Genomic DNA, 13,178 nt, shown 5'->3' with positions numbered 1-13,178 from the left:
TTGTAACTACTGGTGGTTGTCAGCTACAGCAACAGCTTAGGCAAAGAACAAAGTTTTTACTAGCGTAAAGCTAATAAACCATTTATGTTTTACTCAAATTGTTCTGAGGTTTTATTACTGCAATAAACCACAACAGTTTAAGCTGTCTAAGTGTTTTGAAAGAAAAAGATGCATTTTTTACAACATACTGAAAAGCTTAATACAAAACATTGCTTTCACTCAAACATTTCTTAGATGAAATGTTGCCATGCAGTCAAATAGCAGAATGACATCACAGGCCATCTATTTTATTTAACAAGCAGTACCCAGGTACATAAACAGTGCCCTTTCCTTTCTTTAGTAAGGCAACATGGCCAGGAAAGGAGAAAGAAAAGGGAAGTGCTTAATGTAGACAGGTAAAGCAAGTTTAATATTTCACAAGTCACGAGTAATCACATAAACAGAAGATTAAGTAATTCCCTTGTGAGTCATGCACTCTTCATAATTGGCAATAATTAAAGCCTCAAGAAGGGCCTTCATGAGATTTTTTGGATAAAGAGAATAAAATACAAACTGCATAGCAGCATTCAGCTCCTAAACCTAAGATTACTTTACAGCATATGTGATGCTATGAGAATGTTAGAAAGCTTACTTTAAAGGAGAGTGTGTAATCACACAACTCAAGTCACCTAGGAACAAGCTGTACATTTTTCAAAAATAATGCCAGCATCAATCAGCTCTAGAAGTAACATAAAGAGGTTTGTGTGTTCTCTCATTTACCTGTAGATGGATAAAGTCTGCCGCAATGACAGTACCATCCAAAGTATTTCAAGTTCTGCTCTGAGAGTTCATACCAACTCAGAAGTAGCGATATACAAATACAAAAAACTACTTAGCTGTCAACAATCAGAGAGCCATTGACCACATCCACATTTGAGTGGACTGTTGCAGGAGCCAGCTCACATTCAGAATATGTAGCAATATCCAGGTTATTCCCTATTATTGAGGGTATTCCAGCTCTTCATTAATCCATTCAGTAGAGAGCCAACCTTAAAATAAATAATTAAATAATATCCTAGACATTTTAGAAATATCAGAAACAAGGTTTCTGATAACATTATGATAAAGTCTCGTAATCACATGAAGATAAAATCTCCAGATATGTCGTAGCATATGCTTTCCAGTTTGGTTCACTTCAGGGAAAGTATTACCGCCTCTAGTCTACAAATTCTGTAAAGCTCCATCAGGATGCAACTCACAGGCTGTTTCTAATAGACATTTTGGGGAAAACAAAACTTGGATCCCCTGGGGAGACTTAAGTGTTTTGCTCCAGAGAGAGCACACCTGAAAAGAGACCAATGATACCCACATAGGAAAAGCCCCTGTCCTATGACTGCCTCCTGCACTGGCTATGCTGTCACACTGCCAGTTTTGCCATAACATCCTACTTCGCTGGTGAGGCATACTGCGACAGTTCACATCCCGCTATCTGTTCCAGAGCAAGCTAAAGCAGGCAGTCTAGGAGAAAAGCCCAGGCACAAATCTTTGTTACAGGGTAATGACCAAAGCTGTATACAGAGCTTACATGAACTATGCCACACGTGGCTCCCACACTCATTCCCATCCTTCGGGAAAATCTCAGCAAGTCTTGCCACACGTCTTTCCCCAGCTGAATCAACTGCCATGGAAGCAACTTCAAAGCGGTGCATTACATTATGATCACAACCACACATGTAAGAGGCATTCTTGGAAATAACTGGCCAGCTAACAACTGGAAAGACTGCTGTTTAATCACTTTACATTGCATGTTTCTGAAGTAACAAGCAGAAGGTCTGGACTCCACATCATGAGGCAGAGGGGCACTGTAATCAGGCCAGATCTTTGCAGGAGTATCTTGACTAATCAGTTGCGTGCATCACAACTGCTACTGCCCACCCAGAGAATAATTTCTCATTCTTCAAACTTCTTGGGAAAGTGCTGGTCCACTGTTCAGGATTCTCTAGTCTTACCCCCTGTGAATCCTGCTCCTGGTTCCCATGGTCTTGTTGCCACAAAGTAACCCAATACCCATTCCTCCCCTAATTAGACTCAAGCCCAGTAGGCTTTCCCATTCCGTGGTCTAGTCCCCCTGCTTCCCAGGCTCAGTCCTTCTCCATTAGTTTCTTCATTCCCCTCTCTGGCAGACCAGTTCCTCCACCGTCAGGATTGTACCTCTTCTCTCTCACAACCTCCTCCTCACCATGCAGATGTTAAGCACCTAGACATGTGCAACTTCAGTTTCATCATTTCTCTTCTCCACTAATCTCATCTAATCTCTCGTTTTGGCTGCTCACTGTTTCCCAGGTTTTCCCTTGCCACCTTCTATTTCTCCCACGTTCAATTCTAATTAAGGCTTCTGAAAGCTATGGTCCACACATAAGCAAGGAAACTTGGGAGGTCATCTCCAGTCAAATTTAGGTTTCCACTCTAAAATGTAAACAGCATTAAAAAGGTTTGCCTGATTACCAAAATACTTTTAATTACAGTAAAGAGATTTTCTTTCCTGCTGCTTAATTCTCAGAAACAGTTTGAAAGAATTTGGTTAGAACGTTTTGTTTAAATTTTTAAATACCAGCCTAAGAAACCCAACCAAGCAATTTCCAGCCCAAAAGAAAATGTGGTAACTTTTGATAGGGGGTAAACTATTGAGATCTGAATTGAATAACAGGAACTGTCCTGCAAATGTATCAAACCCTCCTATACTTCTGAAAAATGCCACATTGTACAACATATATAGTACCCGTTATTGCTTAGATTAGCCTTAGAATTACTCCTGGTGTGACAATCCTGTCCCTTTTCTCCTGTCCGCCTCTCCAAATTCCCACTTGTGCCAGCACTAATGCTTGTAAAACAGAACAGAAAGCTTTACTTTTACCACTTAACAGAGGAAGGGAGGAAAATGCAATAAAGGTGTGCAGTTTACTTTTTTAATAATCGCTATAAACATAGTATCACCTCAGGTTTTGTTTACCCTCAGGACTATATACAAGTTTTATACAATTCAGGTTTTCTGACAGGTCTTTTGAAGAGTTGTCTAATCCCTAGTCACCAAAGGTCTGCAGCAAGTCGTACAGCAATTGATGATCTAGCAAATTAAGACTAATTTTTATACTTTTATCAGTTCCTGGGCTGGCTTTATTTAATAACAAATTCCCCATATCAGAGATTTCAATTACGGCATTGTTCAGTCACACTCCAGCACCTGAACTCAGCCAACTTGAGAATAGCTGTCTATTTAACGAAATCAGTTAAAAAATAACACCACAAACCCCTGACCAGTTGAGCTGAATGTACTACAAATGCTGTTAAAAAAGCAAGTGCTAATCATCAGAGTGAAAAAAAACAAAATGAAGCAGAAGAGAAGTCAGTGGATTTGGCATCAAACATTTTCTTGAAGTTTTAAGCATTTCTGCTATTCTTTCAAGGGCATCTACAGACTGACCATGACAGATCACACAACAGAGAACAGAATCTAGTCTTCCAGAGAGGCCAGAGCGCTGCACACTCAGTTCCACTGCCCAATTAAAAAGATCTAAGGCTATATATAGCCTAGTTTTGGTTTTTGTGTTTGTTTTGGGGTTTTTTTGAAGACTGCATTAGCTAACACATGCTAAAATACTAGAAATGACAAGGGTAAACAGCAAATATTAAAGACATTTTGCTTTGGATTTTACACTGCCAACAAATTTGGGACATGCCTACACCCCAGAAATGTGTAATGTAACACACTGGCATTTCTGTAACAGCAATAATTCACCTGGCAAAAGCAACACCAGCAGTAGAGATGCAGGAACACACTGTGAGGCTCCTGCCAACAGAGCTCAAGCTCTACGGAACTTTTGGGAACATACTCAGCTGACATGTACAGGCAGACACCAATGCCGCTGCGTTATCATCTTTCTTATCCATGCCAATTACAATGAAACCAGAACGGGTATGCCCCCCTACAAACATCACTTAACTTGTATCTGCTGGTTTGTCCTTTAAAAGCCACTTGCCACTAGCACACTGAATTTACTACAGAGGAAGCCTAGCTACACTTTGTCAACTGCAGAAACCTGCTTAATATGTATAGGAAACGACGAGCGCACATGCTGCACGAAGTACTGCATGCTGAATCCAGACAGTGTCGCTTTTTAATCCATTATTAAAATATTCTCTTTTAGACTGGATGTAGAAAAATCAATTAGAAGTACCATGCTTCTTCACTGAATTAGCTGAATTGTGATCATTATTTTATTCATAGAATTTTCAAACACCATTAAGTGCGTTTTACAGAAGTCACTTCATAATCCTTTAACTGGGAGGTCAGTATGAACAGTCTAGTTTATCTTACCAAAGGCAAAGAATATTCAATTCTAAGGCCTTATCATTCCCAGAAAGAAGCATTTTCTGAAAGTATATTAACGACACACAATCTTTAGGGTTAAGACTGTGCACTTTACATTGAATTTTTGCCACCATGTATTGAACACAGATTAAGAGATCCATAAACTACAGGCTGTCACTTGAACTGACAACTCTATAACATAAGGAGAAACTAAGAACAGCTTCGCTTGGATCTCTTCATAGTGTGATACATGACACAGACGATCAGTTTCCATGTATGATTTTTTTCATGTTTAAAATCCTGCATGTTCCAATGTAACACAGGCAAACCATATCCAAGTTTTAGTGAATATTAAATTAAAACAGAACTATGGTGGTTGAGACAAAACCCATTCTGCTGTAATTGCAGAAAGGAAAAGTAAAGAAAGACTTCGATCTAGAAAAACTGTTTATGTAACAGCTTCTCTGATTATTTTTAGTGATTATTTAATAACTATCTCTATCTGTTGATTATTTTTAGTGATTATTTGATAACTATGTCTATCTGCAGCACCTTTGTTTTTTGGCTTAAAGAGTCCTGTATATTGTCAAGCTAACATCAGTAGCTATTGACCTAGAAACCAAAGTAAAAGGAAAGTCTCCCCTTCTGCCTTCACCGGTTGTTTTATTAGGCCCATACTGAGTAAAATCAACTGGAGATTGGGTTGCATGCAAATGTTTTCCCAACTTAACTATAATGGATAGGAGTATAAAGTTTCCTTGCTCCCAGCACAGCAGTTTTTAGCAAAGCCTTATTGTAGATGCAGTTTCACCCACCAAAAAATTTTTTTCTGATGTAGCTTATTTCATTTGGAGATGTGTTTTGAGCCATGCCAACAAAATAATAGTTTTATTGATCCATGTTACGTCTATAGCACTGCAACCTGCTGGAATAGATGCCGATGTCTGTCAAACCCGTGCTATATGTAAAAGAAAATTATCTTTTTTTTTTTTTTTATCATGGTATATAAGCTTCCACACAAAAAGACGACTATATCATCACCTCTTTTCAGACATATTTCCATCAATGCCAATGACCACTCTTCATCAAGACCACATGAAGTATTAGCCTTTCTGTAAATTTCTAAGTTTTTAGTTATTTTTTTCAGTACCATATGTAGAGTTGGGACTAACAAGTTCTGTTTTCCACCTCTGCCCCAGATTCACTCAATACCCAAGGGGAAAGTCAATTTAAATATTTATAAGCTCAGTAGATTATTAATTATGATTAACATCACTACCTCCAGGGCTTAGATGTTGCAAAATGTCATGCATGTGAACACTGAAAACATTCACAAATACATTCAAGGCAAGGCGTGGCACCACCCAGCTCGGGGCAGCAGCCCTGGTCTCCAGGGTTCCTCTCTGCAGCGAACGGCTGGGAAGCAGGAATCTGCCTCCGCAGCCAGCAAAGGCTTCTTCAGAGGCAACTATGGGGAAGACTGATCAGTTAAATTACTGATTACTGAAACAGCAGCAGGACCCTCAGGTTCACAGTATTTGTCTTCTATGCCAATTTACATAGCCAAACAGCCTTACAAGAAAACTTACATGAAATATGAGTTTTCTAGAAAAATGTATAAACATCCTTAGAATTTAAAATTAAATTCACATATATTTTCTAAAACTAGCTCCAGCTCAGTCTGTAGCACCTAATGCAGTAATTTTCAGCAATCCTATGGCTTCAGAGTATCATTAAAAAAACATACCTTATGAAATACACAATGATTGCTGTTTTCAATTTACTTGCCAAATATAATAAAAATGAACAGAATAATAACACAAATAGACACTAAAATTATGCTTGACGGCTGGCAAAAAAGTTCAGTATCTGATAGCACAGGACCAAACAAGTTCTGACTGCCATTCCCAAATCTGTTGTATAGCTTTGTCTACACAAGAAAAATCACGCTGCTTTAAATAAAATTAGTGTAGGTAGTTTAATGGAAGCTCTAGTATACATAAGACAAAATAGTGCCATTGTCCTCCCCCGCCTCAGAAAGAAAATAAACTGCCTCCGATAGTATAAAGCATTTTTAAGAGTGGTGAAATCCTTGCTCTTAAGTACTAAAAAACACCAAATGTAATTACCTGTCAAAAATATGCATCTGTAACTGACTGTTCTAATGACACGCACTAACTGCAAACTTCTGTGACATACGTTTGTGTATCTTTTAGAAGTCTTCAAAGTCTGACTGAAATAGCATATTAAAAACTTACAAAAGAAGGATTTATAAAGAACTAGAAACCAAAAGAAGCCAAACCATAATAGAAAATAGTAAGCCAGTTTTATCATAAAATAAATAAAATATCATAAAATTGTAGCACACAAAAGGAGTGCTGCAGGTAACAACAGAAGCAACTTCTCGATTGTTTTTTGGTAGAGTATACAGATTTTGTCATATTCCAAGATATATTTGTGATAGTCACTGCTAGAAAATTAGTTCTTCTTAATTATCTTTGTTGAGGAACTTGGATTTGAATCTACATCTTAGTATACCAGTCGCATTAATTTACCGAACCATTGAGACAACAAAGAACTCCACATATTCATCACTTCCTCTTTTAGCTGCAAAGTTGCATTTCCTTTCCCCCAACGGCTTTTAAAATCCTTTTCAAAACATGACTGATAAAAACACACCTCATCACCAGTGGTACAAGCTGTATAAATTTTGGAGAACTGCAACCCCAAATTTCAGGATTAAAACTTCAGAAGCATGACCTGTGAAAGATCTCTGCATCTAAGATTAGCTTGCAAGTGGCCAGCACAAAGAAAACTTACAGAACTTGTAAAGATTAAAACATCTAAAGAATAAGAAAAGCTAAAACTACTAGACTGAAATAATCCAAGGAGTTTCTGGGTAAATCTATTCAATTGGTTGCTTTTTTTTTCTCCCAAGCTCTTACATTTTTAGTCCATTCAATCAATTAAAAAAATCCCATCAAATATGAAACGCTCTTTAGGCTATCCTAAAACAACAGCATCTCCTTTGAAGCCACCACGATTGAAAATTAAAAGAGGAGGGTGTCAGATGATACTTTTCTTGAATCCGATTAAAAAAAAAAAAAAAAAGGTATTTTAGGTTTTGTTCAGATCAGCATTATGCTTTTATATAGCATTTGGTTCACAATATTAAAATCTACTAGAGTTAGATTATTACAAATATAGTAAAATATCTGCCAATTTAATTATCTTACATCAGGCAATATTAAATTAATACACTCAATATTAAGTATGTGAAAGCAGTGTATTGGACAGAAGAAAACAATAACCAAGAATTATGGACTTCTATAGTAACATGATAGAAAAACACTACTAATACCATGAAATGGGAGAGCTTCTTTGCTGGCATGTTTAGCATTAGAATTTACATTTTGCATTCTATTTAATTCATCCTAATAAAAATCAGTGAAAATTTATTTTCATTGCAACATCCAAAAAAATTCTGCACCTTGACTGGTGATGGTCATATTTAAAAAACACACCTGGACAGGCTAGAAATGTTAAAGTAGCAATAAGCCTAATTACCAGGGTGACTCCTATTTTAAAAAGTTAGGTGTAGGTTTAAAGAGAAGTGATATCTTTGCAGAATTATTACCAAATTTTTTGTGAAAAAGAGAAGCTGCAATTTTTGTCACTGCGATAGTTCTTTTTCCACAAGTGTCAAGTTAACAGTATTATCATCATATATTGTGTTTTTAAAAACTGTGTATCCAGCTCAAGCTCTGGTAGTACCAGAGATCTATGTTCAGTCCCAAGAGTTCCTTCCTGCCAGATGTCTGTTTTCTAGCATGAAGCCCACTTACCCATAATACAGAAGCCCAGGGATCCTACTGAAACTGTAAAACAGGAAGTAAACTTCATGCACTGACTGAAGCTAGATCATAGAAACATGTGAAATTTTCATCCTACAGAGGACAAAAATGAAACAAAAATACATTTTATCTATACATAACTATATGAATTGACTCGAGCGAAGAGTTATTCACTGCTAGCAGATGTACAAAACAACCAACCTGAAACTAAATTTATTTTCCTTAAAATAATTTTCAGTTTGGTCCAAACTTGCATTCTGATTTGGAATGTCAAACCTTACCACCAAGCACTCGCTCCTCTACAGCAGCCATCTGGCCCCTTCCCACCTCAGGCAAGCAGCCATCACTCATCCCTTTCTTTCCTTGTGTGCCTCCAGAGACCAAAATAGCCAGCCTAAAAAAGCTCAGTTCCTTGTGAGCAAGAAAAAGAATAAAGAAGACAGTGTGGAAATGAGAAATGCTCCTATTAGTTGCAAACCTGCCCCTTCCGTTGCACTGAAGTAGAGGGCAGCAACTACTCCTATGAAAAAGCGTATCCCCCAGAAGCTAAAATAGTGCATCGCTACACACTTATGCAACGTCTTTCCCAGCGCTGTGCTTTGTGTTGGGCTGTAGCTGGCAAGAATCATTAAGCCATTCCTTGCTTCCTCCAGGAAAGACAGTGGCCCAGATGGAAGCAAGCCAGGGTTTGCCTACAAGGTCATACCGTAAATTAATCCATAACATCAAGAATTGTAAAACTGCTTTTAAAGAAATTTTATAATTGCATTTATTGCTTAAGGTTTCTATTTCTACATATTTTCCCAGCACTTAAAACAAGTGGACAGATGACAAACTATTAAGGGCACACCAATGAGGATGAAGCGACTTAAATCATGCCCTTCAATTATTATGGTATCAGAATAATTACATGATTTAATTCTGCACATAGAAGAGGATACTAAATTTCTGTATTTAGAACTAAACATAACATTTTCTCTACTAATGTTTTTTTAAACTGGGCTACATACCACATTCATTCAAGCTATTTAATAGCTCACTATACTGATTCAGATTTATATTAATATTCGTTTAGCAACTGGTGAGCACTTTTTCTTTATTTATTCATTACTTATTTATTATTATAAAATTCTGTGTTTATTAAGCAATTAGTTGTTATTTTTTAGTCAGGACGTTATGCCAACCTGCTTCTGGAAGAAACTGGGAAACATTCATTATCTGTACTTTTGTTTACTTAGTGTTACAGAAGCTACACCAGGAAAAAATATCAAACCGTGTTCTCTATTTAATTACATCTTATTTACTTACCAAAGGAAATACTACTGGTACGTAGTGAACTGATCGCTCCTAAACACTGTGATCTCATATTTTCAAATTGGTAGATCTCAGTCTCCCACACACACTTGGAATTCATAGATTAGACAAGAAAAAAAGATGCCTGCTGCTTTTTCAATGCACAACTAATAAACAACACGAAGAACCCCAGTTATATTTCCAAGATATTTTTGGTCAGCCATATTTTGTTTAGGTATTAACTTTGGTTTTTATCTTCTCAATAAACTACTTTATCCACTGAAGCCACTGTTCTTTGTATTTTTTTCACAAATTTTTCCCTAGTAATTCAAAATTGTCACAGCACTTTATTGATGAAACCTAAATAAAATAATTTTTCCTAGTACACTATCTCCTAGTAACAGGACAGAATAAACTATAATCTCTTTGGATATATTTGAGCCGAGTGTTGCGTGAGCCTACTTACTGAATCACCACTCCTTACTCGGGCAACTATATATATCCCTCCCCATCCTGCTTCCCAGCAGCTGCCCCAAGTAAGCAGTCATCCCCCCCTTTCTATGGCAGCCTAAAGAAAAACTGGAAGCAAGGAGCGTGGGATCCCTGCTGTTACTCAGCTTCAGAGACGAAGGCTTGCTGTTGCTGCGGCCAACATCAAAGGCTCTTTCACTCTACTACACAGCTCTTCACAGCTTCAACCACGTTTGTATTCGCTGATGTCAAGCCCAAAAGGTGAGGGATGGCTGGGATGGGAAGGATAAGTATGGACAGGAAAGGAGTCATACCCTTCCTTTTTGTAAAATCAACCTGCATCCTTACCTTTCCGGTTTCAGCCATGGCAGGCAGAAGACATAATTGTTATTTGCACAACAATCACCTCTCCTCTCAACACCACCATGTCTGGGGATGCAGCCTAAGTGCAACCCTCCCACAGGCTACTTCCAGCCCAACTATGGGCTCATTTGATTTTTTTTTTTTTTTTTGAGCAACAATTTGAAAACTGTGGTCCATGAGGCTCAGGTGAACAGCAGAAAGAGCTGATTAATTCTTTAGGTGAAAATCTGAAGCAGGCACATGGCAAACCATGACTAGTTTTAAGGGTAGTGAATCATTCACTGATTCAAAATAATCAGATGCATTAGTTCAGAGAAAAGCTTAGCAGATTATACTAGACATACGATAAAATGAAGATAAATGTCATACTATACTTTATTTTGGCATTTTGAGGCCAGCTACATGACACCAAGCTTTATAGAAGGAAAGTAGATTTGCATTTCTTGGTATTAATTGCTAAACAGCAGCATCTTCCACATTAGTCTAAAAACAGCTTGTAAGAAACAGCAGTGTTTACTCAAAAAATATTCAAACCTAATTCTGTAATATTAGGGAAGTGCCTAAAGGGTACAACTGAGATCAGAACCCCGAAGTGTTAGATACTGTGCATATGCACATCAGTTTTGCTTTAACTACATCTACAGAATTAAGCCATGCAGATCTGAAGCAAGAACACAGTTACTGCAATACCAAGACAATATATTCTGGTATAGACATGCATATATAGAAATGGAAATAAGCTCCCTTACAGAAAAAAACTTTTTTTCCCAGTATAACTACAATCACACCAAGGGTTTTACAGTGAAATCCTTTCTTTTGGGGAAAAAAAACCCAAAACAAAACACAAAACAAGCCCTTCCACCCCTGAATACACCTCAACAAAGAATAATACCAGAGTTGCACCTGGAGTATTAAAATTTTGAGGCAGCTATTCCTATCTTCTGTTTCAGAAGTGGGAAAACTAAAGAACACAACTTATTTTCTCAAAGTTAAAAATGAGATCCCTAGAACAGTGAACATAAAGTTCCCTGCTTCTCTGTAATAAACACCCTATTTTTGACCCAGCTACCTAGAACATTACAGCAGGGGGGGTTAGTAAATTTCATACACTTAGAAATAGTAAACACTCAAAACCACAACAGTTTGGAAGCTTTTTTATTTCTATTTTACTTCTCTGTAGAAAAGAGCCCCTCAAGAGTATGTGTCACACTGCATAACTATACTATATATGGCCTGTACTAAATTAAACTGAAGAAGCCGTATGGTATCATTCTTCAGAAGCTGTATGCAACACCTCAAATGACATCAAAACCCAAATCTAAGGGATCTCTCTCCCATTTTTCTTTAAGCTCGCTAATAAATTCAGACCCATTACTATCCTGCATCATATCCAACAGAGCCTTAACATCACCCTTGAATGAGTGCATTATAGCAATGATGAACATGCACAGTAAGCGCTTCAAGTACTTTCCAGATGAGAAACGGGTATAAGAATGCAATTATGGCTGTTTTGCAGTGCTGGAACAAAAGACTTACACAAATCCATCTGGTTTATGTAACTGGTAAAAAGGCCTTAACCTATTATGTTTTATTATTATTCCTCATTAAGGATGACCATTAACCTCTGGGACACTGGGGCAGGGAGGGTGGAAATCCAAACCACACCATTCTCACGAACAGGTACTTTCAAATTGTCAATGTGGATTGCTGGCATTTTCTTTGTGGTTTGTTTTAACATACATAAGCACTTAAGAGTAAGATCTGCTTATTTACTCATACATCACACACTGACATATGATGTATGGTAACACACGCTTTCTAAACAACATTATTAGGCAGAAAACACAGCATCCTTAGAACCTGTTAAACATACCAGATGCAGAAAAACGACAATAATGGTAAGAGTTTTCTGGTTTTTAAGATATGACCTCTAGGTGAAGATAAATAAATGAAAGAATCCGACCTGTCCCCCCCCAAAAAAACAACCCCAAAACAACCTCACAGAAAGCTAGCCCACAGCCCAGCAGACCTCTAATCTGAGCCTGAGCTACAGTGAACCCCGCACGATTCAGCGTGCATAAAAGCTTAAGAAAACCGGCTGCACAAGGAGCCCGCCGCCCACCCTGAGGCGCACGATGCCCGTTCCCCTAAGGACAGGAGGGACAACACGGCCAGCAAATAAAGCACAGAGGCCGGGCCCCCCTCCCGAGTAGCCCGACCAAGAAGTCGCCGCTGGGACGCACGGCCTGTCCCCAGCGCGGCACCCCCCCCGCGCCTGCGGGGGACGGCAGAGCCCCGGGGCCCGCCGAGCCGCCGCCGCCAGCGGCACCGGGCCGGGTGAGGGGGAAGGGGGGCGGAGTCCCCAACGGCCCCTCCCCCAGCCTCCGGGCAGCCCAGGCCGGCCCCTCCCCCACCCGGCAGCAGCGCCTGGGGGGCGGGGGCGGCTCCCCGCCTCCCGTTATTCCCCGCTAGCCCGGACACGGCTTCCGCGCCCCTCACCGGGAACGGCAGGGGGCCGGGCCGGAGACCCCCGCCCGCGGGCACTAACCGTCGGGGTCCCGCTCGCCGGCGCAGCGGCTCCGCCTCGGCCTCACGCGCGGGGCCCCGCCTCGCGCCCCATTCTGCCTCCGCCGCCCGGCTCGCAAGGACGGCCGGGGAGCGGCGCGAGCTCGCCACCGCGCAGGCGCCGCCGCCTCGCTCCGCCGCTCGGGGCGCCCGGGGGCGGGGGGAGCGGCCTGTGGGACGGGAGGCGCGTGCGCCGACGATCCCTCCTCCCCCAGGAGAGGGGCTCTGCGCAGGCGCAGTGCTGTGAGGGCGCGGGGGGAAGAGCCCGTTCCCGCGCGCAGGGC

The 13,178-nt window shown here is 40.0% G+C and overlaps 1 protein-coding gene across 3 annotated transcripts in view; it reads right to left on the bottom strand.

Moving 5' to 3' along the window:
• Window positions 1–13,025, bottom strand: part of RALBP1 (ralA binding protein 1) — a 37,436-nt gene extending 24,411 nt beyond the window's left edge. The window contains exon 1 of one of the 3 annotated variants that reach the window (XM_075142090.1): window positions 12,829–13,025. The gene's annotated coding sequence lies outside the window, so the exon portion shown is untranslated. The remainder of the gene's footprint in view (window positions 1–12,828) is intronic. The other 2 variants (XM_075142087.1, XM_075142089.1) reach the window with 2 other exon arrangements.
• Window positions 13,026–13,178: the final 153 nt, after the last annotated feature.

The sequence above is a fragment of the Calonectris borealis genome, chromosome 2 (assembly GCF_964195595.1).
Source record: "Calonectris borealis chromosome 2, bCalBor7.hap1.2, whole genome shotgun sequence".
NCBI lineage: Eukaryota > Metazoa > Chordata > Aves > Procellariiformes > Procellariidae > Calonectris > Calonectris borealis.
This window is presented reverse-complemented; position numbering and strand designations above follow the sequence as displayed.